Source organism: Siphateles boraxobius, unplaced genomic scaffold (genome assembly GCF_051911475.1).
Source record: "Siphateles boraxobius isolate OS27281-9 unplaced genomic scaffold, OSU_SipBor_1 5, whole genome shotgun sequence".
NCBI classification, from domain to species: Eukaryota; Metazoa; Chordata; class Actinopteri; order Cypriniformes; family Leuciscidae; genus Siphateles; species Siphateles boraxobius.
The window spans coordinates 3,343,705-3,365,244 of NW_027509141.1; the positions used below are offsets into that span (position 1 = coordinate 3,343,705).

The 21,540-nt window shown below is 36.6% G+C and overlaps 1 protein-coding gene and 22 non-coding genes across 23 annotated transcripts in view; 22 read left to right on the forward strand and 1 right to left on the reverse strand.

Moving 5' to 3' along the window:
• LOC143712218 (uncharacterized) overlaps positions 1-21,540 on the reverse strand; it is a 96,466-nt gene that overhangs the window by 22,178 nt on the left and 52,748 nt on the right. The window lies entirely within an intron of this gene.
• Positions 4,535-4,606, forward strand: trnac-gca (transfer RNA cysteine (anticodon GCA)). The gene has a single exon. It is a non-coding gene; the product is annotated as a tRNA-Cys (tRNA).
• trnac-gca (transfer RNA cysteine (anticodon GCA)) lies at positions 9,711-9,782 on the forward strand. Its single transcript has one exon. It is a non-coding gene; the product is annotated as a tRNA-Cys (tRNA).
• trnac-gca (transfer RNA cysteine (anticodon GCA)) lies at positions 10,711-10,782 on the forward strand. The gene has a single exon. It is a non-coding gene; the product is annotated as a tRNA-Cys (tRNA).
• On the forward strand, positions 11,555-11,626 carry trnac-gca (transfer RNA cysteine (anticodon GCA)). The gene has a single exon. It is a non-coding gene; the product is annotated as a tRNA-Cys (tRNA).
• On the forward strand, positions 13,143-13,214 carry trnac-gca (transfer RNA cysteine (anticodon GCA)). Its single transcript has one exon. It is a non-coding gene; the product is annotated as a tRNA-Cys (tRNA).
• trnac-gca (transfer RNA cysteine (anticodon GCA)) lies at positions 13,356-13,427 on the forward strand. Its single transcript has one exon. It is a non-coding gene; the product is annotated as a tRNA-Cys (tRNA).
• On the forward strand, positions 14,318-14,389 carry trnac-gca (transfer RNA cysteine (anticodon GCA)). Its single transcript has one exon. It is a non-coding gene; the product is annotated as a tRNA-Cys (tRNA).
• Positions 14,526-14,597, forward strand: trnac-gca (transfer RNA cysteine (anticodon GCA)). Its single transcript has one exon. It is a non-coding gene; the product is annotated as a tRNA-Cys (tRNA).
• On the forward strand, positions 14,733-14,804 carry trnac-gca (transfer RNA cysteine (anticodon GCA)). The gene has a single exon. It is a non-coding gene; the product is annotated as a tRNA-Cys (tRNA).
• Positions 15,354-15,425, forward strand: trnac-gca (transfer RNA cysteine (anticodon GCA)). Its single transcript has one exon. It is a non-coding gene; the product is annotated as a tRNA-Cys (tRNA).
• Positions 16,207-16,278, forward strand: trnac-gca (transfer RNA cysteine (anticodon GCA)). Its single transcript has one exon. It is a non-coding gene; the product is annotated as a tRNA-Cys (tRNA).
• trnac-gca (transfer RNA cysteine (anticodon GCA)) lies at positions 16,416-16,487 on the forward strand. Its single transcript has one exon. It is a non-coding gene; the product is annotated as a tRNA-Cys (tRNA).
• On the forward strand, positions 16,834-16,905 carry trnac-gca (transfer RNA cysteine (anticodon GCA)). The gene has a single exon. It is a non-coding gene; the product is annotated as a tRNA-Cys (tRNA).
• On the forward strand, positions 17,042-17,113 carry trnac-gca (transfer RNA cysteine (anticodon GCA)). The gene has a single exon. It is a non-coding gene; the product is annotated as a tRNA-Cys (tRNA).
• Positions 17,251-17,322, forward strand: trnac-gca (transfer RNA cysteine (anticodon GCA)). The gene has a single exon. It is a non-coding gene; the product is annotated as a tRNA-Cys (tRNA).
• Positions 17,669-17,740, forward strand: trnac-gca (transfer RNA cysteine (anticodon GCA)). The gene has a single exon. It is a non-coding gene; the product is annotated as a tRNA-Cys (tRNA).
• Positions 18,311-18,382, forward strand: trnac-gca (transfer RNA cysteine (anticodon GCA)). Its single transcript has one exon. It is a non-coding gene; the product is annotated as a tRNA-Cys (tRNA).
• trnac-gca (transfer RNA cysteine (anticodon GCA)) lies at positions 18,953-19,024 on the forward strand. Its single transcript has one exon. It is a non-coding gene; the product is annotated as a tRNA-Cys (tRNA).
• trnac-gca (transfer RNA cysteine (anticodon GCA)) lies at positions 19,162-19,233 on the forward strand. The gene has a single exon. It is a non-coding gene; the product is annotated as a tRNA-Cys (tRNA).
• trnac-gca (transfer RNA cysteine (anticodon GCA)) lies at positions 19,371-19,442 on the forward strand. The gene has a single exon. It is a non-coding gene; the product is annotated as a tRNA-Cys (tRNA).
• trnac-gca (transfer RNA cysteine (anticodon GCA)) lies at positions 20,975-21,046 on the forward strand. Its single transcript has one exon. It is a non-coding gene; the product is annotated as a tRNA-Cys (tRNA).
• On the forward strand, positions 21,184-21,255 carry trnac-gca (transfer RNA cysteine (anticodon GCA)). The gene has a single exon. It is a non-coding gene; the product is annotated as a tRNA-Cys (tRNA).

Genomic DNA, 21,540 nt, shown 5'->3' on the forward strand with positions numbered 1-21,540 from the left:
CGGCAAATTGATGAAGGACAACAGGAAGAAAGCATACAACAAGAAATGGAAGGAGCAGATAGAGGAAGAAGAAAGAGAACAAGAGAACGACAAAGAACCAACAATGGAGCAGGACACTCAATGGACAGTAATGGACATTTCGGACAGTTTTAAAAGTTACCTGGACGACCTGGAGAAAGATGGACATGAAAAGAAAGATCAAAGTGAGACTGAAAGTGAAGAAGAAACAATGATGGACAAATACCGAGAGGGGAAAGGACGATTAAGAAAAAGATTAGTAAAGGTAAAACCAAATATCTGTAACGCAAGAAAAATTACTATTTTAAAGGTTTTAGATAAAAGTGAAAATAGGTTTGAAGTGCTAAAGGACCTGGAGGGAGAAGATGAAGATTAATGGTTTTTAGGTATTTATTTGTTTTTCTTTTAATGGCTTTTAGTTGTGTTACTTTTAATGCCAGAGGACTTTTAGATGTAAGAAAATTTGAGAAAATGAAAGAAATGTTCAAGAATGAAGATGTAATTTTATTACAAGAGACTAACTGGAGGGATCGATTTATGACTGAAATAAGAAAAAGATGCAACAGAGAGATTTTATATAATAATGGGGATGAAGGGGCAGGGCAGAGGTGTAGCGGTTTTAATAAAGGAAAACAGAGGTGTAAAATGTAAAACAATATACAATGATAAAGAAGGGAAATGTATGTCAGCAGAAATGGATTTTGAGGGGAAAGTAGTAGTTGTAGTGAATGTTCATGCGCCAACGGAAGAGAACGAAAATAAAGTTTTTTTGTGTGTTTTAAGAGAATTCTTAAAGAAATATAAAGAAGTTATAATGATGGGTGATTTTAATACTGTTTTTAGCAAATTAGAAATGGGTGAGGGAATGGTTTTTAAAAGTGACAAAGGAAGAAAAGAGTTGAAGCTAATAATGGAAGAAAATAATATGATCGATGTATGGAGAGAAAGAAATGAAAAAACGAGAGAATATTCAAGAGGACAATTAGTGGGGAATTTTATGCGCAAAACAAGAATTGATTTTATATAATGTACAAGGAACGTTGAGGATTTTATCAGGAGTATTAAATACGAAGAAACAAGTCTAAGCGATCAAAAAACAATTTTTATGCAAATAGACTGGAGTTCTGTTAAAAGAGGACCGGGAGTATGGGCTTTAAACATAGAGATTTTAAAGAATGAAGATCATATTTTAAATGTTAAAGAGATTATTGAAACTGAAAAGGAGAACGAAATGTATATTGAGGATAAAGGAATATGGTGGGAAAATACAAAATATTTAGTTAAAAAATTTACTATGAAGTACTGCAAGCTAATACAGAAAAGTAAGTGAAATACGGAGAGAGAATTAAGAGAAAATTTGAAAAAAGTATTAAATGAGAATGGGAAAGATATACAACAATTAAAAGATTTAGAGGGTAAATTGAAAGAAATGGAAGAGGAGAAATATGAAGGAGCAAGACTAAGAAGTAAGGCAAAATATACGGTGGAGGGCGAAAAATGTACAAAGTTTTTCTTCGATCTAGAAAAAAGTAGATGGAAAGCGAAAATGATAAAAGATATTAGAGGAAATAATGGAGTGGTTGTGGAAACAAACGAGGAAATACTAAAGGAAATAAAAGCATACTATGAGAATTTGTTTAGTGCATAGGGAGTGAAAGAAGAAGAGAAACTGGAGTTACTGAAACAAATGAAAACAACCGTTGGAGAATTAGACAAAAAAGAGTGTGATGAAGAGATAAGAGACGAAGAGACAAAAAGAGCAATAAGGGAATTAAACAAAAAGAAAAGTCCAGGTATAGATGGTTTTGTGAGTGAATTTTATATAGTTTTAAAAGATTTTTTAACTGGCATTTTAAAATAAATATATGAAGATATTTTTAAGAAAGGAGAACTGAATGAAAGAATGGGAATGGGTTTAATGAAATTGATATACAAACGAAAAGGAGAGAAGATAGATTTGAAGAACTACAGACCAATAACGATGTTGAATACCGACTTAAAGATTTTATCGAAAAGTTTAGCCAACAGATTGAAGGAAGTAATGCCGAGTATAATTAAAACCAACCAAGCGTACAGAGTGAAAGGAAGAGACATAGCAGACACAACAATAAGTATAAAAGATACAATAAGATACATGCATGAAAAGAACAAAAAAGGGTACATAATTAGTTTGGATTTTGAGAAAGCGTTTGACAGAGTAGAACATGATTTTTTATTTGATATTTTAAAAAGTTTTGGTTTTGGAGGGAATTTTATTAAATGGATAAGAATTTTATACAAAGGAGCAATAACAAAAATTAAATGTAATGGCTTTTTAACACTGTTTTAAAGTTACTAGATCCATAAGGCAAGAATGTCCACTTTAAGCTCTTTTAAATTCGTTAGTTTCTGACCACTAGGCCTGGCCATAAAACAAGAAGAGGGAATCAATGGAATAGGTGTCGAGGGAGAAGAAAACAAAATATTTCAATATGCGGATGATACGACAGTGATAGTAAAGGATCTAGAGAGTGTTAAAAAAGCAATGAGAATCGTATGCGTGTTATGTAAGGGATCAGGAGCAAAAGTAAATGCAGAAAAAACAGTGTATATTAGATTCGGAGGGGCAGAAGATTTAACAAATAGTTTTGCTCTTAAGGAAACAAAAGAAATGAAGATTTTAGGGGTTTTAATGGGAATAGATGAAAAGAAGGTAGGAGAAACAATGTGGGAGGAATTATTAGGGGGTATTGAAAGGAGGATGAACTTTTGGAAACTGAGAACTTTAACTTTGAAAGGGAAGGTTTTAATTCTGAATGTTTTAATGGTTTCTAAATTATGTTATGTTTTATATGTGTCATCCATGCCATTGTGGGCAGAAAAAAGGCTGAAAAAAGATTTTTAGATCTTTTATGTGAAGGGAAGCCAGTAAGAATTGCGTACAACACATTAATAGGAGAAGTGGGGAAGGGAGGTTTGGGCTTAATGGATTTCGAACAAAGAAAGAATAGTTTAAGAGTAAAAATAATACAAAAGTACTTGAATGAAGAAAACAAAACAGCATGGAAAAAGACAATGGAATATTTTTTAAGTAAATGTGGAAATTTTACACTTGGAGATAATATACTGTGGATGAGAGCAAAGAAATGGATGACAGAGGAGTTGCCAGATTTTTATAAGGAATTGATGAGCGCCTGGGGTAAATTTTTAACTAATGTACATTTTAATCCAAGAGGTAGACAGAACATTTTAAATCAGCCTTTATTTTTAAACAATGGCATTTTAAATCAAGGAAAGGAGATATTTTTTAAGAAATGGTGGGAGCTGGGAATCACAAGAGTAAGAGATGTTTTATATGAATTTAAAGCTGGATTTTTACCTGTGCAGTATATTGTGGACGTAATGGAGGAGGCAAAGGAGGATTTTAGCAGACAAGAGATGATTAATAAATATGAAATAATCAAAAAGGCAATACCTAAAGACTGGATAATAAGGATTGAAAGTATGGAAGAGGGGACAAATGGAAAGGAAGTGTATGTGAATTTGAAAGAAAAATTGTATGGTTTTAAAACATGTACGGTGAAGATGCTTTATGTTTTTTTTTAGAGACGGTGTTTTTAAACAACCAATTCTTAATGGATACTGGGTGCAATGGGTACTGGAAGGGGGGGGGGGGCAAAATTGGGATGTTTGGAATATTTTATAAGGCATAAAGTGGTTTTTACTGAGGCGGTTTTAAATAAAATAGGAATGGAACAAAAAGCTTTGTGTAAAGTATGCCAAGAAAAGGAAGAGTGGATTTTACATATGTTTTTATATTGTAAAGAACTGGAGGAATTTTTGAAGGAATGTAAATGTTTAATTAAAGAGTTGACTGAGGAGTGGGATGCAAATGTAATGTAATGGAATAGAGTTGTGATGTTTGGTTAGGAAAAGAAGTGTGAAAAACAAAGGTTTTATAAATCTGTGTGTAATATTAATGAAAAGTGCAATATGGGAGAGACGAACTGTGGCTAAAAAGGAAAAAATTCTGTTGAATGTTTGGACTGTGTTTAAAAGGAAAACTGAATTATATATGGAAAGACTCTATTTGTATTTTAAAGGTGAAAATATTGTGCATGTTTTTATGATGTTTTTACCCCAAAAGTTTTTGTGTTTTAAAAGATTTAATGTGGAAGCTGCCCGGAAGTGAAGGAGTTTTTAAAAAAAAAATGTGTATGTAAATGAAAGATATGTGATGTAGAGATGTATGTAGAAGAAAATATGTATTTTTTATTGTATTTATTTTTATTGTATTTTATTGATTGAAATTTCTTAATAAAAAAAATTAAAAAAAAAAAAAAGCTTTTGACTGCAGATCAAGAGGTCCCCGGTTCAAATCCGAGTGCCCCCTTTATCATGTCCCAATCTGATTGTGATGTTTGGTACTTTTATCCTTGTTCACGACAAGCCAAACACATTGTTTGTTTACCTTCTACAGATGAATTTAAGAAAATTACTGGAATTTATTTTTTACTATGGAAAAAGTTGGTTGATAGGGGGTATAGCTCAGTGGTAGAGAATTTGACTGCAGATCAAGAGGTCCCCGGATCAAATCCGAGTGCCCCCATTATCATGTCCAAATCTGATTGTGATCTTTGGTACTGTTATCCTAGTTCACGACAAGCCAAGCACATTGTTATTTTACCTACTACAGATGAATTTAAGAATCCAAGGTTTTCTGAGGTTTCCGAGGTTTTCTGAAAGGGGGTATACCTCAGTGGTATTGCATTTGACTGCAGCTCTAGAGGTCCCTGGTTCAAATCCGAGTGCCCCCTTTCTCATGTCCCAATCTGAATGTGATCTTTGGTAGGGTTTTCAGTTCACGACAAGCCAAGCACATTTTTCTTTTCCCTTCTACAGACGACTTTAAGAAAATGACTGGATTTTTTTTTACTTTGGAAAAAGTTAATTGAAAGGGGGTATAGGTCTGTGATAGAGCATTTGACTGCAGATCAAGAGGTCCCCGGTTCAAATCCGAGTGTCATCTTTATCATGTCCCAATCTGAATGTGATCTTTGGTGCTGCTATCTAGTTCACAACAAGCCAAACACATTGTTCTTTTACCTTCTACTGACGAATTTAAGAAAATTACTGGGATTTTTATACCTTGAAAATGGTTTTCTGAAAGGAAATATATCTCAGTGGTAGATCATTTGACTGCAGATCAAGAGGTCCCCGGTTCAAATCGAATTGTCCCTTTATCATGTCCCAATCTGAATGTGATGTTTGGTGTGGTAATGCTAGTGTCAAACACTTTGTTCTTTTACCTGCTACAGATGCATTTAAGAAAATGACTGGTATCTTTTTTACTTTGGAAAAAGTTGATTGAAAGGGGGTATAGCTTAGTGGTTGAGCATTAGACTGCAGATCAAGAGGTCCACGATTCAAATCCAAGTGCCCCCTTTACCATATCATGTCACAATCTGAATGTGTTACTTGATGCTGCTATCCTAGTTCACAAAAAGCCAAACATTTGTTCTGTTACCTTCTACTGATGAATTTAAGAAAATTACTGGGATTTTATTTACTTTGAAAAAGGTTTTCTGAAAGAGGGTGTAGCTCAGTGGTAGAGAATTTGACTGCAGATCAAGAGGTCCACGATTCAAATCCAAGTGCCCCCTTTACCATGTCGCAATCTGAATGTGATCTTTGGTACTGTTATCCTAGCTCACTACAAACCAAACACATTGTTCTTTTACCTTCTACAGACAACTTTAAGAAAATTACTGGGATTTTTTTTACTTTGGAAAAAGTTAATTGAAAGGGGGTATTGCTCTGCGGTAGAGCATTTATCTGCCGATCGAGATGTCTCAGGTTGAAATGCAAGGGTCCCCTTTATCATGTCCGAATCTGAATGTGTTACTTGATGCTGCTATCCTAGTTCACAACAAGCCAAACATTTGTTCTGTTACCTTCTACTGATGAATTTAAGAAAATTACTGGGATTTTATTTACTTTGAAAAAGGTTTTTAGAAAGGGGGTGTAGCTCATTGGTAGAGAATTTGACTGCAGATCAAGAAGTCCACGATTCAAATCCAAGTGCCCCCTTTATCATGTCGCAAACTGAATGTGATCTTTGGTACTGTTATCGTAGTTCACGACAAGCCAGGCACATTGTTCTTTTACCTTCTACAGACAACATTAAGAAAATTACTGGGATTTTTTTTACTTTGAAAAGGGTTCTCTGAAAGGGGGTATAGCTCAGTGGTAGAGCATTTATCTGCAGATCGAGATGTCTCAGGTTGAAATGCAAGGGTCCCCTTTATCGTGTCCCAATCTGAATGTGTTACTTGATGCTGCTATTCTTGTTCACAACAAGCCAAACATTTGCTCTTTTACCTTCTACTGAGGAATTTAGGAAAATTACTGGATTTTAGTTTTTACCTTTAAAAAGGTTTTCTGAATGGAGTTATAAATCAGTGGTTCAAATCCCCGGTTCAAATCCGATTGTCCCCTTTATCATGTCCCAATCTGAATGACCCTCATTTATCAAAAGGGCGTACACCAAATTTCCAGCGTACACCTGGCGTACACCCAAAACCACGGTGACTTTGATATTTATCAATATCGACGTTGGCGTACAGCACGCTCAAATCCTACGCCAGGTCAGGAGGTGGTGTACATGTACGCACGTTTTGAATTAGTGCGGAAATGCGCAGAAAAACAATTCCTAACACCACAAAACGCACTGACAAACTAAAAGATATGAGTAGCTCTTTTCCAAAACGCGATAAACGCCATTTTTAAAAATAAATTTGTATTTTTTTTTTATTAATAAACTAGTGTTGTGTCTGCAAAGATGAAATTGATGATCACCATCTCCGTAGTCCGTAGTGAACGCGCCTAAAGAGAGAGTAGCCTATTTATTTTCGTTTATAATTGTTTCGTTTAAAGACATTTCAAGCTTTCTTTATAGATATATTTCTCATGTCTGTGAGGCATATACTGAGTTTCGGTTAATTTGAGATGAGATGCGCTCCAGTTCACGTGCAATGCAAGGGACCGCGCCCGCGCCTCCATGTCATGACTCATTGTCTGCTATTTGCTTCTTATTTATTAAATCCAGGGAATTGGTTGATGAAAAAAATATTAAAATTAAGATACAATTTATACAAAACGAAATTCAATTTAAATAAAGGCTTTCTACAAAACAAAACTTAATTAAGTGGCCAAAATCATGTCTGAGCATGTCTCCCGATATATTGCGCATCCTATCTTAGCCTATGTTCACTTTTCATAATCAACATAGATGGGGAAAAAATAACATTATTATTTTTTAACAAATATGAAACTAAATGCACTTAGTTAATGGCTACAACACGTAGCCTAATAGTAGGCCTGAATATTGTTATTACTTTTTTCAAGTTCGGCACGAATTACTATTAGCCTAAATGTGTTACTAAATGATTTGAATGTATTTTTAACATTGTTGTATTTAAGGACTGTATTTGTGTGTTATTTTTAAATTATTTGTTTTATGTGGTGGACAATATTGGAACGTGACATTGGAAATATTTATTTTATTTTTACTATTTAATTTATTTTACTATTTATTTTGTTTGGCTTTTATTTATTTCATGCAGTTGCACTTATTTAATTTATATTAATTTATAGTATGAGTCCCTGATTATATGTTGCATGTTCTCTTATTGTTGTTTTTTTAGACAAAAAATTGATGGATTTATAGCGTTTTGAAAAAAAATACAATTAACTTTGAATTTATCATCAACAATATTGTTGTTTGATTTAATAATAATTTTTCATGATGGTGATGGTCTCGATCTCCAGAGAAGTGTCTCCTCTTTGCCATCTTCCGTGTGTCCATGGCGTAAAATGAGGGTGCGGGGGATGCGGATACTAGAATATATAGGGGCGTGTTATTCTAATGACGATCGTTTTCAGCCGCGGCATTTATCAAGGGCAGGTATTGCGTACACCTGGATTTCAAAGGTACGCACAGCTTCATAAATCAGGCGGTGAGAAGAGTGTAAGCATAATCTTACGCCAACATATACGCCCGTTTCTACGCAAGAATGATAAATGAGGGCCAATGTGATCTTTGGCGTGATAATGCTAGTGTCAAACACTTTGTTCTTTTACCTGCTAGAGACTACTTTAAGAAAATTACTGGGATTTTTTTTTACTTTGAAAAGGGCTCTCTGAAAGGGGGTATAGCTCAGTGGTAGAGCATTTATCTGCAGATCGAGATGTCTCAGGTTGAAATGCAAGGGTCCCCTTTATCAAGTCCCAATCTGAATGTGTTACTTGATGCTGCTATCCTAGTTCACAACAAGCCAAACATTTGTACTGTTACCTTCTACTGATGAATTTAAGAAAATTACTGGGATTTTATTTACTTTGATAAAGGTTTTCTGGAAGGGGGTGTAGCTCAGTGGTAGAGCATTTGACTGCAGATCAGGAGGTCCACGATTCAAATCCAAGGGCCCCCTTTATCATGTCGCAATCTGATCTTTGGTACTGTTATCGTAGTTCACGACAAGCCAAGCACATTGTTCTTTTACCTTCTACAGACAACTTTAAGAAAATTACTGGGATTTTTTTTTACTTTGGAAAAAGTTAATTTAAAGGGGGTATAGCCCCGGTTCAAATCCGAGTGCCCCCTTTATCAAGTACCAATCTGAATGTGATCTTTGGTACTGTTATCCTAGCTCACTACAAACCAAACACATTGTTCTTTTACCTTCTACAGACAACTTTAAGAAAATTACTGGGATTTTTTTTACTTTGGAAAAAGTTAATTGAAAGGGGGTGTAGCTCAGTGGTAGAGCATTTATCTGCAGATCGAGATGTCTCAGGTTGAAATGCAAGGGTCCCCTTTATCATGTCCCAATCTGAATGTGTTACTTGATGCTGCTATCCTAGTTCACAACAAGCCAAACATTTGTTCTGTTACCTTCTACTGATGAATTTAAGAAAATTACTGGGATTTTATTTACTTTGAAAAAGGTTTTCTGAAAGGGGGTGTAGCTCAGTGGTAGAGAATTTGACTGCAGATCAAGAAGTCCACAATTCAAATCCAAGTGCCACCTTTATCATGTCGCAATCTGAATGTGATCTTTGGTACTGCTATCGTAGTTCACGATAAGCCAGGCACATTGTTCTTTTACCTTCTACAGACAACTTTAAGAAAATTATTAGGATTTTTTTTACTTTGGAAAAAGTTAATTTAAAGGGGGTATAGCCCCGGTTCAAATCCGAGTGCCCCCTTTATCAAGTACCAATCTGAATGTGATCTTTGGTAGGTTTATCCTAGCTCACTACAAACCAAACACATTGTTCTTTTACCTTCTACAGACAACTTTAAGAAAATTACTGGGATTTTTTTTACTTTGGAAAAAGTTAATTGAAAGGGGGTATAGCTCAGTGGTAGAGCATTTATCTGCAGATCGAGATGTCTCAGGTTGAAATGCAAGGGTCCCCTTTATCATGTCCCAATCTGGGGTGTAGCTCAGTGGTAGAGAATTTGACTGCAGATCAAGAAGTCCACGATTCAAATCCGAGTGCCCCCTTTATCAAGTACCAATCTGAATGTGATCTTTGGGACTGTTATCCTAGCTCACTACAAACCAAACACATTGTTCTTTTACCTTCTGCAGATGAATTTAAGAAAATTACTGGGATTTTTTTACCTTGAAAAAGGTTTTCTGAAAGGAGTTATAGCTCAGTGGTAGAGCATTTGACTGCAGATCAAGAGGTCCCTGGTTCAAATCCGAGTGCCCCCTTTATCATGTCCCAATGTGAAATTTGGTACTTTTATCCTTGTTCACGACAAGCCAAACACCTTGTTCATTTACCTTCTACAGATGAATTTAAGAAAATTACTGGGATTTTTTTTTACTTTGGAAAAAGCTAGTTTAAAGGGGGTATAGCTCAGTGGTAGAGCATTTATCTGCAGATCGAGATGTCTCAGGTTGAAATGCAAGGGTCCCCTTTATCATGTCCCAATCTGAATGTGTTACTTGATGCTGCTATCCTAGTTCACAACAAGCCAAACATTTGTTCTGTTACCTTCTACTGATGAATTTAAGAAAATTACAGGGATTTTATTTACTTTGAAAAAGGTTTTCTGAAAGGGTGTGCAGCTCAGTGGTAGAGAATTTGACTGCAGATCAAGAGGTCCCCGGTTCAAATCCGAGTGCCCCCTTTATCAAGTACCAATCTGAATGTGATCTTTGGTACTGTTATCCTAGCTCACTACAAACCAAACACATTGTTCTTTTACCTTCTACAGACAACTTTAAGAAAATTACTGGGATTTTTTTTTACTTTGGAAAAAGTTAATTGAAAGGGGGTATAGCATTTATCTGCAGATCGAGATGTCTCAGGTTGAAATGCAAGGGTCCCCTTTATCATGTCCCAATCTGAATGTGTTACTTGGTGCTGCTATCCTAGTTCACAACAAGCCAAACATTTGTTCTGTTACCTTCTACTGATGAATTTAAGAAAATTACTGGGATTTTATTTACTTTGAAAAAGGTTTTCTGAAAGGGGGTGTAGCTCAGTGGTGGAGAATTTGACTGCAGATCAAGAAGTCCACAATTCAAATCCAAGTCTAACACTAAGACCAAACACATTGTTCATTTACCTTGTACAGATGAATTTAAGAAAATTACTGGGATTTTTTTTTACTTTGGAAAAAGCTAATTTAAAGGGGGTATAGCTCAGTGGTAGAGCATTTGACTGCAGATCAAGAGGTCCCCGGTTCAAATCCGAGTGCCCCCTTTATCATGTCCCAATGTGATCTTTGGTATTGTTATCCTAGCTCACTACAAACCATACACATTGTTCTTTTACCTTCTACAGATGAATTTAAGAAAATTACTGGGATTTTTTTTACTTTGGAAAAAGTTAATTGAAAGGGGGTATAGCTCAGTGGTAGAGCATTTATCTGCAGATCGAGATGTCTCAGGTTGAAATGCAAGGGTCCCCTTTATCATGTCCCAATCTGAATGTGTTACTTGATGCTGCTATCCTAGTTCACAACAAGCCAAACATTTGTTCTGTTACCTTCTACTGATGAATTTAAGAAAATTACTGGGATTTTATTTACTTTGAAAAAGGTTTTCTGAAAGGGGGTGTAGCTCAGTGGTAGAGCATTTGACTGCAGATCAAGAGGTCCACGATTCAAATCCAAGTGCCCCCTTTATCATGTCGCAATCTGAATGTGATCTTTGGTACTGTTATCGTAGTTCACGACAAGCCAAGCACATTGTTCTTTTACCTTCTACAGACAACTTTAAGAAAATTACTGGGATTTTTTTAACTTTGGAAAAAGGTAATTTAAATGGGGTATAGCTCAGTGGTAGAGCATTTGACTGCAGATCATGAGGTCCCCGGTTCAAAGCCGAGTGCCCGCTTTATCATGTCCCAGTGTGATCTTTGGTACTTTTATCCTTGTTCACGACAAGCCAAACACCTTGTTCATTTACCTTCTACAGATGAATTTAAGAAAATTACTGGGATTTTTTTTTACTTTGGAAAAAGTTAATTTAAAGGGGGAATAGCTCAGTGGTAGAGCATTTTACTGCAGATCAAGAGGTCCCCGGTTCAAATCCGAGTGCCCCCTTTATCAAGTACCAATGTGATCTTTGGTACTTTTATCCTTGTTCACGACAAGCCAAACACCTTGTTCATTTACCTTCTACAGATGAATTTAAGAAAATTACTGGGATTTTTTTTTTTTACTTTGAAAAGGGTTCTCTGAAAGGGGGTATAGCTCAGTGGTAGAGCATTTATCTGCAGATCGAGATGTCTCAGGTTGAAATGCAAGGGTCCCCTTTATCATGTCCCAATCTGAATGTGTTACTTGATGCTGCTATCCTTGTTCACAACAAGCCAAACATTTGCTCTTTTACCATCTACTGACGAATTTAGGAAAGTTACTGGGATTTAGTTTTTACCTTGAAAAAGGTTTTCTGAATGGAGTTATAAATCAGTGGTTCAAATCCCCGGTTCAAATCCGATTGTCCCCTTTATCATGTCCCAATCTGAATATGATCTTTGGCGTGATAATGCTAGTGTCAAACACTTTGTTCTTTTACCTGCTAGAGATGCATTTAAGAAAATGACTGGGATTTTTTTTTACTTTGGAAAAAGTTAATTGAAAGGGGCTATAGCTCATGGTAGAGCATTTGACTGCAGATCAAGAGGCCCCCGGTTCAAATCCAAGTGCCCCCTTTATCAAGTACCAATGTGATCTTTGGTACTGTTATCCTAGCTCACTACAAACCAAACACATTGTTCTTTTACCTTCTACAGACAACTTTAAGAAAATTACTGGGATTTTTCTTACTTTGGAAAAAGTTAATTGAAAGGGGGTATAGCTCAGTGGTAGAGCATTTATCTGCAGATCCAGATGTCTCAGGTTGAAATGGAAGGGTCCCCTTTATCATGTCCCAATCTGAATGTGTTACTTGATGATGCTATCCTAGTTCACAACAAGCCAAACATTTGTTCTGTTACCTTCTACTGATGAATTTAAGAAAATTACTGGGATTTTATTTACTTTGAAAAAGGTTTTCTGAAAGGGGGTGTAGCTCAGTGGTAGAGAATTTGACTGCAGATCAAGAGGTCCACGATTCAAATCCAAGTGCCCCCTTTATCATGTCGCAATCTGAATGTGATCTTTGGTACTGTTATCGTAGTTCACGACAAGCCAGGCACATTGTTCTTTTACCTTTTACAGACAACTTTAAGAAAATTACTGGGATTTTTTTTACTTTGGAAAAAGTTAATTTAAAGGGGGTATAGCCCCGGTTCAAATCCGAGTGCCCCCTTTATCAAGTACCAATCTGAATGTGATCTTTGGTACTGTTATCGTAGCTCACTACAAACCAAACACATTGTTCTTTTACCTTCTACAGACAACTTTAAGAAAATTACTGGGATTTTTTTTACTTTGGAAAAAAGTTAATTGAAAGGGGGTGTAGCTCAGTGGTGGAGAATTTGACTGCAGATCAAGAAGTCTACGATTCAAATCCAAGTCTAACACTAAGACCAAACACATTGTTCATTTACCTTGTACAGATGAATTTAAGAAAATTACTGGGATTTTTTTTTACTTTGGAAAAAGCTAATTTAAAGGGGGTATAGCTCAGTGTTAGAGCATTTGACTGCAGATCAAGAGGTCCCCGGTTCAAATCCGAGTGCCCCCTTTATCAAGTACCAATCTGAATGTGATCTTTGGTACTGTTATCCTAGCTCACTACAAACCAAACACATTGTTCTTTTACCTTCTACAGATGAATTTAAGAAAATTACTGGGATTTTTTTACTTTGGAAAAAGTTAATTAAAAGGGGGTATAGCTCAGTGGTAGAGCATTTGACTGCAGATCAAGAGGACCCTGGTTCAAATCCGAGTGCCCCCTTTATCATGTCCCAATGTGATCTTTGGTACTTTTATCCTTGTTCACGACAAGCCAAACACATTGTTCATTTTTTTTTTACTTTGGAAAAGCTAATTTAAAGGGGGTATAGCTCAGTGGTAGAGCAGTTGACTGAAGATCAAGAGGTCCCCGGTTCAAATCAGAGTGCCCCCTTTATCAAGTACCAATCTGAATGTGATCTTTGGTACTGTTATCCTAGCTCACTACAAACCAAACACATTGTTTTTTTACCTTCTACAGACAACTTTAAGAAAATTACTGGGATTTTTTTTACTTTGGAAAAAGTTAATTTAAAGGGGGTATAGCCCCGGTTCAAATCCGAGTGCCCCCTTTATCATGTCCCAATGTGATCTTTGGTACTTTTATCCTTGTTCACGACAAGCCAAACACATTGTTCATTTACCTTCTACAGATGAATTTAAGAAAATTACTGGGATTTTTGTTACTTTGGAAAAAGCTAATTTAAAGGGGGTATAGCTCAGTGGTAGAGCATTTGACTGCAGATCAATAGGTTCAAATCCGAGTGCCCCCTTTATCATGTCCCAATGTGATCTTTGGTACTTTTATCCTTGTTCACGACAAGCCAAACACCTTGTTCATTTACCTTCTACAGATGAATCTAAGAAAATTACTGGGATTTTTTTTTACTTTGAAAAAAGCTAATTTAAAGGGGGTATAGCTCAGTGGTAGAGCATTTGACTGCAGATCAAGAGGTTCAAATCCGAGTGCCCCCTTTATCATGTCCCAATGTGATCTTTGGTACTTTTATCCTTGTTCACGACAAGCCAAACACATTGTTCATTTACCTTATACAGATGAATTTAAGAAAATTACTGGGATTGTTTTTTTACTTTGGAAAAAGTTATTTTAAAGGGGGTATAGCTCAGAGGTAGAGCATTTGACTGCAGATCAAGAGGTCCCCGGTTCAAATCCGAGTGCCCCCTTTATCATGTCCCAATGTGATCTTTGGTACTTTTATCCTTGTTGACGACAAGCCAAACACATTGTTCATTTACCTTGTACAGATGAATTTAAGAAAATTACTGGGATTTTTTTTACTTTGGAAAAAGCTAATTTAAAGGGGGTATAGTTCAGTGGTAGAGCATTTGACTGCAGATCAAGAGGTCCAAGGTTCAAATCCGAGTGCCCCCTTTATCATGTCCCAATGTGATCTTTGGTACTGTTATCCTAGCTCACTACAAACCAAACACATTGTTCTTTTACCTTCTACAGACGAATTTAAGAAAATTACTGGGATTTTTTTACTTTGGAAAAAGCTAATTTAAAGGGGGTGTAGCTCAGTGGTAGAGCATTTGACTGCAGATCAAGAGGTCCCCGGTTCAAATCCGAGTGCCCCCTTTATCATGTCCCAATGTGATCTTTGGTACTTTTATCCTTGTTCACGACAAGCCAAACACCTTGTTCATTTACCTTCTACAGATGAATCTAAGAAAATTACTGGGATTTTTTTTTACTTTGAAAAAAGCTAATTTAAAGGGGGTATAGCTCAGTGGTAGAGCATTTGACTGCAGATCAAGAGGTTCAAATCCGAGTGCCCCCTTTATTATGTCCCAATGTGATCTTTGGTACTTTTATCCTTGTTCACGACAAGCCAAACACATTTCTCATTTACCTTATACAGATGAATTTAAGAAAATTACTGGGATTTTTTTTTTACTTTGGAAAAAGTTATTTTAAAGGGGGTATAGCTCAGAGGTGGAGCATTTAATTGCAGATCAAGAGGTCCCCGGTTCAAATCCGAGTGCCCCCTTTATCATGTCCCAATGTGATCTTTGGTACTTTTATCCTTGTTCACGACAAGCCAAACACATTGTTCATTTACCTTATACAGATGAATTTAAGAAAATTACTTGGATTTTTATTTACTTTGGAAAAAGTTATTTTAAAGGGGGTATAGCTCAGTAGTAGAGCATTTGACTGCAGATCAAGAGGTCCCCGGTTCAAATCCGAGTGCCCCCTTTATCATGTCCCAATGTGATCTTTGGTACTTTTATCCTTGTTCACGACAAGCCAAACACATTGTTCATTTACCTTCTACAGATGAATTTAAGAAAATTACTGGGATTTTTTTTTACTTTGGAAAAAGTTAATTTAAAGGGGGTAATGCTCAGCGGTAGAGCATTTGACTGCAGATCAAGAGGTCCACGATTCAAATCCAAGTGCCCCCTTTATCATGTCGCAATCTGAATGTGATCTTTGGTACTGTTATCGTAGTTCACGACGAGCCAGGCACATTGTTCTTTTACCTTCTACAGACAACTTTAAGAAAATTACTGGGATTTTTTTTACTTTGGAAAAAGTTAATTGAAAGGGGGTATAGCTCAGTGGTAGAGCATTTATCTGCAGATCGAGATGTCTCAGGTTGAAATGCAAGGGTCCCTTTTATCATGTCCCAATCTGAATGTGTTACTTGATGCTGCTATCCTAGTTCACAACAAGCCAAACATTTGATCTGTTACCTTCTACAGACAACTTTAAGAAAATTCCTGGGATTTTTTTTACTTTGAAAAAGGTTTTCTGAAAGGGGGTGTAGCTCAGTGGTAGAGAATTTGACTGCAGATCAAGAGGTCAACAATTCAAATCGAAGTGCCCCCTTTATCATGTCGCAATCTGAATGTGATCTTTGGTACTGTTATCGTAGTTCACGACAAGCCAGGCACATTGTTCTTTTACCTTCTACAGACAACTTTAAGAAAATTACTGGGATTTTTTTTTTTACTCTGGAAAAAGATAATGGAAAGGGGGTATAGCTCAGTGGTAGAGCATTTGACTGCAGATCAAGAGGTCCCCGGTTCAAATCCGAGTGCCCCCTTTATCATATCCCAATGTGATCTTTGGTACTTTTATCCTTGTTCACGACAAGCCAAACACATTGTTCATTTACCTTATACAGATGAATTTAATAAAATTACTGGGATTTTTTTTTACTTTGGAAAAAGTTATTTTAAAGGGGGTATAGCTCAGTGGTAGAGCATTTGACTGCAAATCAAGAGGTCCCCGGTTCAAATCCGAGTGCCTCCTTTATCATGTCCCAATGTGATCTTTGGTACTTTTATCCTTGTTCACGACAAGCCAAACACATTGTTCTTTTACCTTATACAGATGAATTTAAGAAAATTACTTGGATTTTTTTTTACTTTGGAAAAAGTTATTTTAAAGTAGGTATAGCTCAGTGGTAGAGCATTTGACTGCAGATCAAGAGTTCCCCGGTTCAAATCCGAGTGCCCCCTTTATCATGTCCCAATGTGATCTTTGGTACTTTTATCCTTGTTCACGACAAGCCAAACACATTGTTCATTTACCTTATACAGATGAATTTAAGAAAATTACTTGGATTTTTTTTTACTTTGGAAAAAGTTATTTTAAAGGGGGTATAGCTCAGTAGTAGAGCATTTGACTGCAGATCAAGAGGTCCCCGGTTCAAATCCGAGTGCCCCCTTGAGCATGTCCCAATGTGATCTTTGGTACTTTTATCCTTGTTCACGACAAGCCAAACACATTGTTCATTTACCTTCTACAGATGAATTTAAGAAAATTACTGGGATTTTTTTTTACTTTGAAAAAGTTAATTTAAAGGGGGTATAGCTCAGCGGTAGAGCATTTGACTGCAGATCAAGAGGTCCCCGGTTCAAATCCGAGTGCCCCCTTTATCATGTTCCAATGTGATCTTTGGTACTTTTATCCTTGTTCACGACAAGCCAAACACATTGTTCATTTACCTTATACAGATGAATTTAAGAAAATTACTTGGATTTTTATTTACTTTGGAAAAAGTTATTTTAAAGGGGGTATAGCTCAGTAGTAGAGCATTTGACTGCAGATCAAGAGGTCCCCGGTTCAAATCCGAGTGCTCCCTTTATCATGTCCCAATGTGATCTTTGGTACTTTTATCCTTGTTCACGACAAGCCAAACACATTGTTCATTTACCTTCTACAGATGAATTTAAGAAAATTACTGGGATTTTTTTTTACTTTGGAAAAAGTTAATTTAAAGGGGGTATAGCTCAGCGGTAGAGCATTTCACTGCAGATCAAGAGATCCCCGGTTCAAAACCGAGTGCCCCCTTTATCATGTCCCAATGTGATCTTTGGTACTTTTATCCTTGTTCACGACAAGCCAAACACCTTGTTCATTTACCTTCTACAGATGAATTTAAGAAAATTACTGGGATTTTTTTTTACTTTGGAAAAAGCTAGTTTAAAGGGGGTATAGCTCAGTGGTAGAGCATTTGACTGCAGATCAAGAGGTCCCCGGTTCAAATCCGAGTGCCCCCTTTATCAAGTACCAATCTGAATGTGATCTTTGGTACTGTTATCCTAGCTCACTACAAACCAAACACATTGTTCTTTTACCTTCTACAGACAACTTTAAGAAAATTACTGGGATTTTTTTTACTTTGGAAAAATATAATTGAAAGGGGGTATAGCTCAGTGGTAGAGCATTTATCTGCAGATCGAGATGTCTCAGGTTGAAATGCAAGGGTCCCCTTTATCATGTCCCAATCTGAATGTGTTACTTGATGCTGCTATCCTAGTTCACAAAAAGCCAAACATTTGATCTGTTACCTTCTACTGATGAATTTAAGAAAATTACTGGGATTTTATTTACTTTGAAAAAGGTTTTCTGAAAGGGGGTGTAGCTCAGTGGTAGAGAATTTGACTGCAGATCAAGAGGTCAACAATTCAAATCCAAGTGACCCCTTTATCATGTCGCAATCTGAATGTGATCTTTGGTACTGTTATCGTAGTTCACGACAAGCCAGGCACATTGTTCTTTTACCTTCTACAGACAACTTTAAGAAAATTACTGGGATTTTTTTTTACTTTGGAAAAATCTAGTTTAAAGGGGGTATAGCTCAGTGGTAGAGCATTTGACTGCAGATCAAGAGGTCCCCGGTTCAAATCCGAGTGCCCCCTTTATCAAGTACCAATCTGAATGTGATCTTTGGTACTGTTATCCTAGCTCACTACAAACCAAACACATTGTTCTTTTACCTTCTACAGACAACTTTAAGAAAATTACTGGGATTTTTTTTACTGTGGAAAAAGTTAATTGAAAGGGGGAATAGCTCAGTGGTAGATTATTTATCTGCAGATCGAGATGTCTCAGGTTGAAATGCAAGGGTCCCCTTTATCATGTCCCAATCTGAATGTGTTACTTGATGCTGCTATCCTAGCTCACAAAAAGCCAAACATTTGATCTGTTACCTTCTACTGATGAATTTAAGAAAATTACTGGGATTTTATTTACTTTGAAAAAGGTTTTCTGAAAGGGGGTGTAGCTCAGTGGTAGAGAATTTGACTGCAGATCAAGAGGTCAACAATTCAAATCCAAGTGACCCCTTTATCATGTCGCAATCTGAATGTGATCTTTGGTACTGTTATCGTAGTTCACGACAAGCCAGGCACATTGTTCTTTTACCTTCTACAGACAACTTTAAGAAAATTACTGGGATTTTTTTTTACTTTGGAAAAATCTAGTTTAAAGGGGGTATAGCTCAGTGGTAGAGCATTTGACTGCAGATCAAGAGGTCCCCGGTTCAAATCCGAGTGCCCCCTTTATCATGTCCCAATGTGATCTTTGGTACTTTTATCCTTGTTCACGACAAGCCAAACACATTGTTCATTTACCTTATACAGATGAATTTAAGAAAATTACTGGGATTTTTTTTTACTTTGGAAAAAGTTATTTTAAAGGGGGTATAGCTCAGTGGTAGAGCATTTGACTGCAGATCAAGAGGTCCCCGGTTCAAATCCGAGTGCCCCCTTTATCATGTCCCAATGTGATCTTTGGTACTTTTATCCTTGTTCACGACAAGCCAAACACATTGTTCATTTACCTTATACAGATGAATTTAAGAAAATTACTTGGATTTTTTTTTACTTTGGAAAAAGTCATTTTAAAGGGGGTATAGCTCAGTAGTAGAGCATTTGACTGCAGATCAAGAGGTCCCCGGTTCAAATCCGAGTGCCCCCTTTATCATGTCCCAATGTGATCTTTGGTACTTTTATCCTTGTTCACGACAAGCCAAACACATTGTTCATTTACCTTCTACAGATGAATTTAAGAAAATTACTGGGATTTTTTTTTACTTTGGAAAAAGTTATTTTAAAGGGGGTATAGCTCAGCGGTAGAGCATTTTACTGCAGATCAAGAGGTCCCAGGTTCAAAACCAAGTGCCCCCTTTATCAAGTCCCAATCTGAATGTGATCTTTGGTACTGTAATCCTAGCTCACTTCAAACCAAACATTTGTTCTGTTACCTTCTACTGATGAATTTAAGAAAATTACTGGGATTTTATTTACTTTGAAAAAGGTTTTCTGAAAGGGGGTGTAGCTCAGGGGTAGAGAATTTGACTGCAGATCAAGAGGTCCATGATTCAAATCCAAGTGCCCCCTTTATCATGTCCCAATGTGATCTTTGGTACTTTAATCCTTGTTCACGACAAGCCAAACACCTTGTTCATTTACCTTCTACAGATGAATTTAAGAAAATTACTGGGATTTTATTTACTTTGAAAAAGGTTTTCTGAAAGGGGGTGTAGCTCAGTGGTAGAGAATTTGACTGCAGATCAAGAGGTCAACAATTCAAATCCAAGTGACCCCTTTATCATGTCGCAATCTGAATGTGATCTTTGGTACTGTTATCGTAGTTCACGACAAGCCAGGCACTTTGTTCTTTTACCTTCTACAGACAACTTTAAGAAAATTACTGGGATTTTTTTTACTTTGGAAAAAGTTAATTTAAAGGGGGTATAGCCCCGGTTCAAATCCGAGTGCCCCCTTTATCATGTCCCAATGTGATCTTTGGTACTTTTATCCTTGTTCACGACAAGCCAAACACATTGTTCATTTACCTTCTACAGATGAATTTAAGAAAATTACTGGGATTTTATTTACTTTGAAAAAGGTTTTCTGAAAGGGGGTGTAGCTCAGTGGTAGAGAATTTGACTGCAGATCAAGAGGTCAACAATTCAAATCCAAGTGACCCCTTTATCATGTCGCAATCTGAATGTGATCTTTGGTACTGTTATCGTAGTTCACGACAAGCCAGGCACTTTGTTCTTTTACCTTCTACAGACAACTTTAAGAAAATTACTGGGATTTTTTTTACTTTGGAAAAAGTTAATTTAAAGGGGGTATAGCCCCGGTTCAAATCCGAGTGCCCCCTTTATCATGTCCCAATGTGATCTTTGGTACTTTTATCCTTGTTCACGACAAGCCAAACACATTGTTCATTTACCTTCTACAGATGAATTTAAGAAAATTACTGGGATTTTTGTTACTTTGGAAAAAGCTAATTTAAAGGGGGTATAGCTCAGTGGTAGAGCATTTGACTGCAGATCAATAGGTTCAAATCCGAGTGCCCCCTTTATCATGTCCCAATGTGATCTTTGGTACTTTTATCCTTGTTCACGACAAGCCAAACACATTGTTCATTTACCTTATACAGATGAATTTAAGAAAATTACTTGGATTTTTTTTTACTTTGGAAAAAGTCATTTTAAAGGGGGTATAGCTCAGTAGTAGAGCATTTGACTGCAGATCAAGAGGTCCCCGGTTCAAATCCGAGTGCCCCCTTTATCATGTCCCAATGTGATCTTTGGTACTTTTATCCTTGTTCACGACAAGCCAAACACATTGTTCATTTACCTTCTACAGATGAATTTAAGAAAATTACTGGGATTTTTTTTTACTTTGGAAAAAGTTATTTTAAAGGGGGTATAGCTCAGCGGTAGAGCATTTGACTGCAGATCAAGAGGTCCCAGGTTCAAAACCAAGTGCCCCCTTTATCAAGTCCCAATCTGAATGTGATCTTTGGTACTGTAATCCTAGCTCACTTCAAACCAAACATTTGTTCTGTTACCTTCTACTGATGAATTTAAGAAAATTACTGGGATTTTATTTACTTTGAAAAAGGTTTTCTGAAAGGGGGTGTAGCTCAGGGGTAGAGAATTTGACTGCAGATCAAGAGGTCCACGATTCAAATCCAAGTGCCCCCTTTATCATGTCCCAATGTGATCTTTGGTACTTTTATCCTTGTTCACGACAAGCCAAACACCTTGTTCATTTAC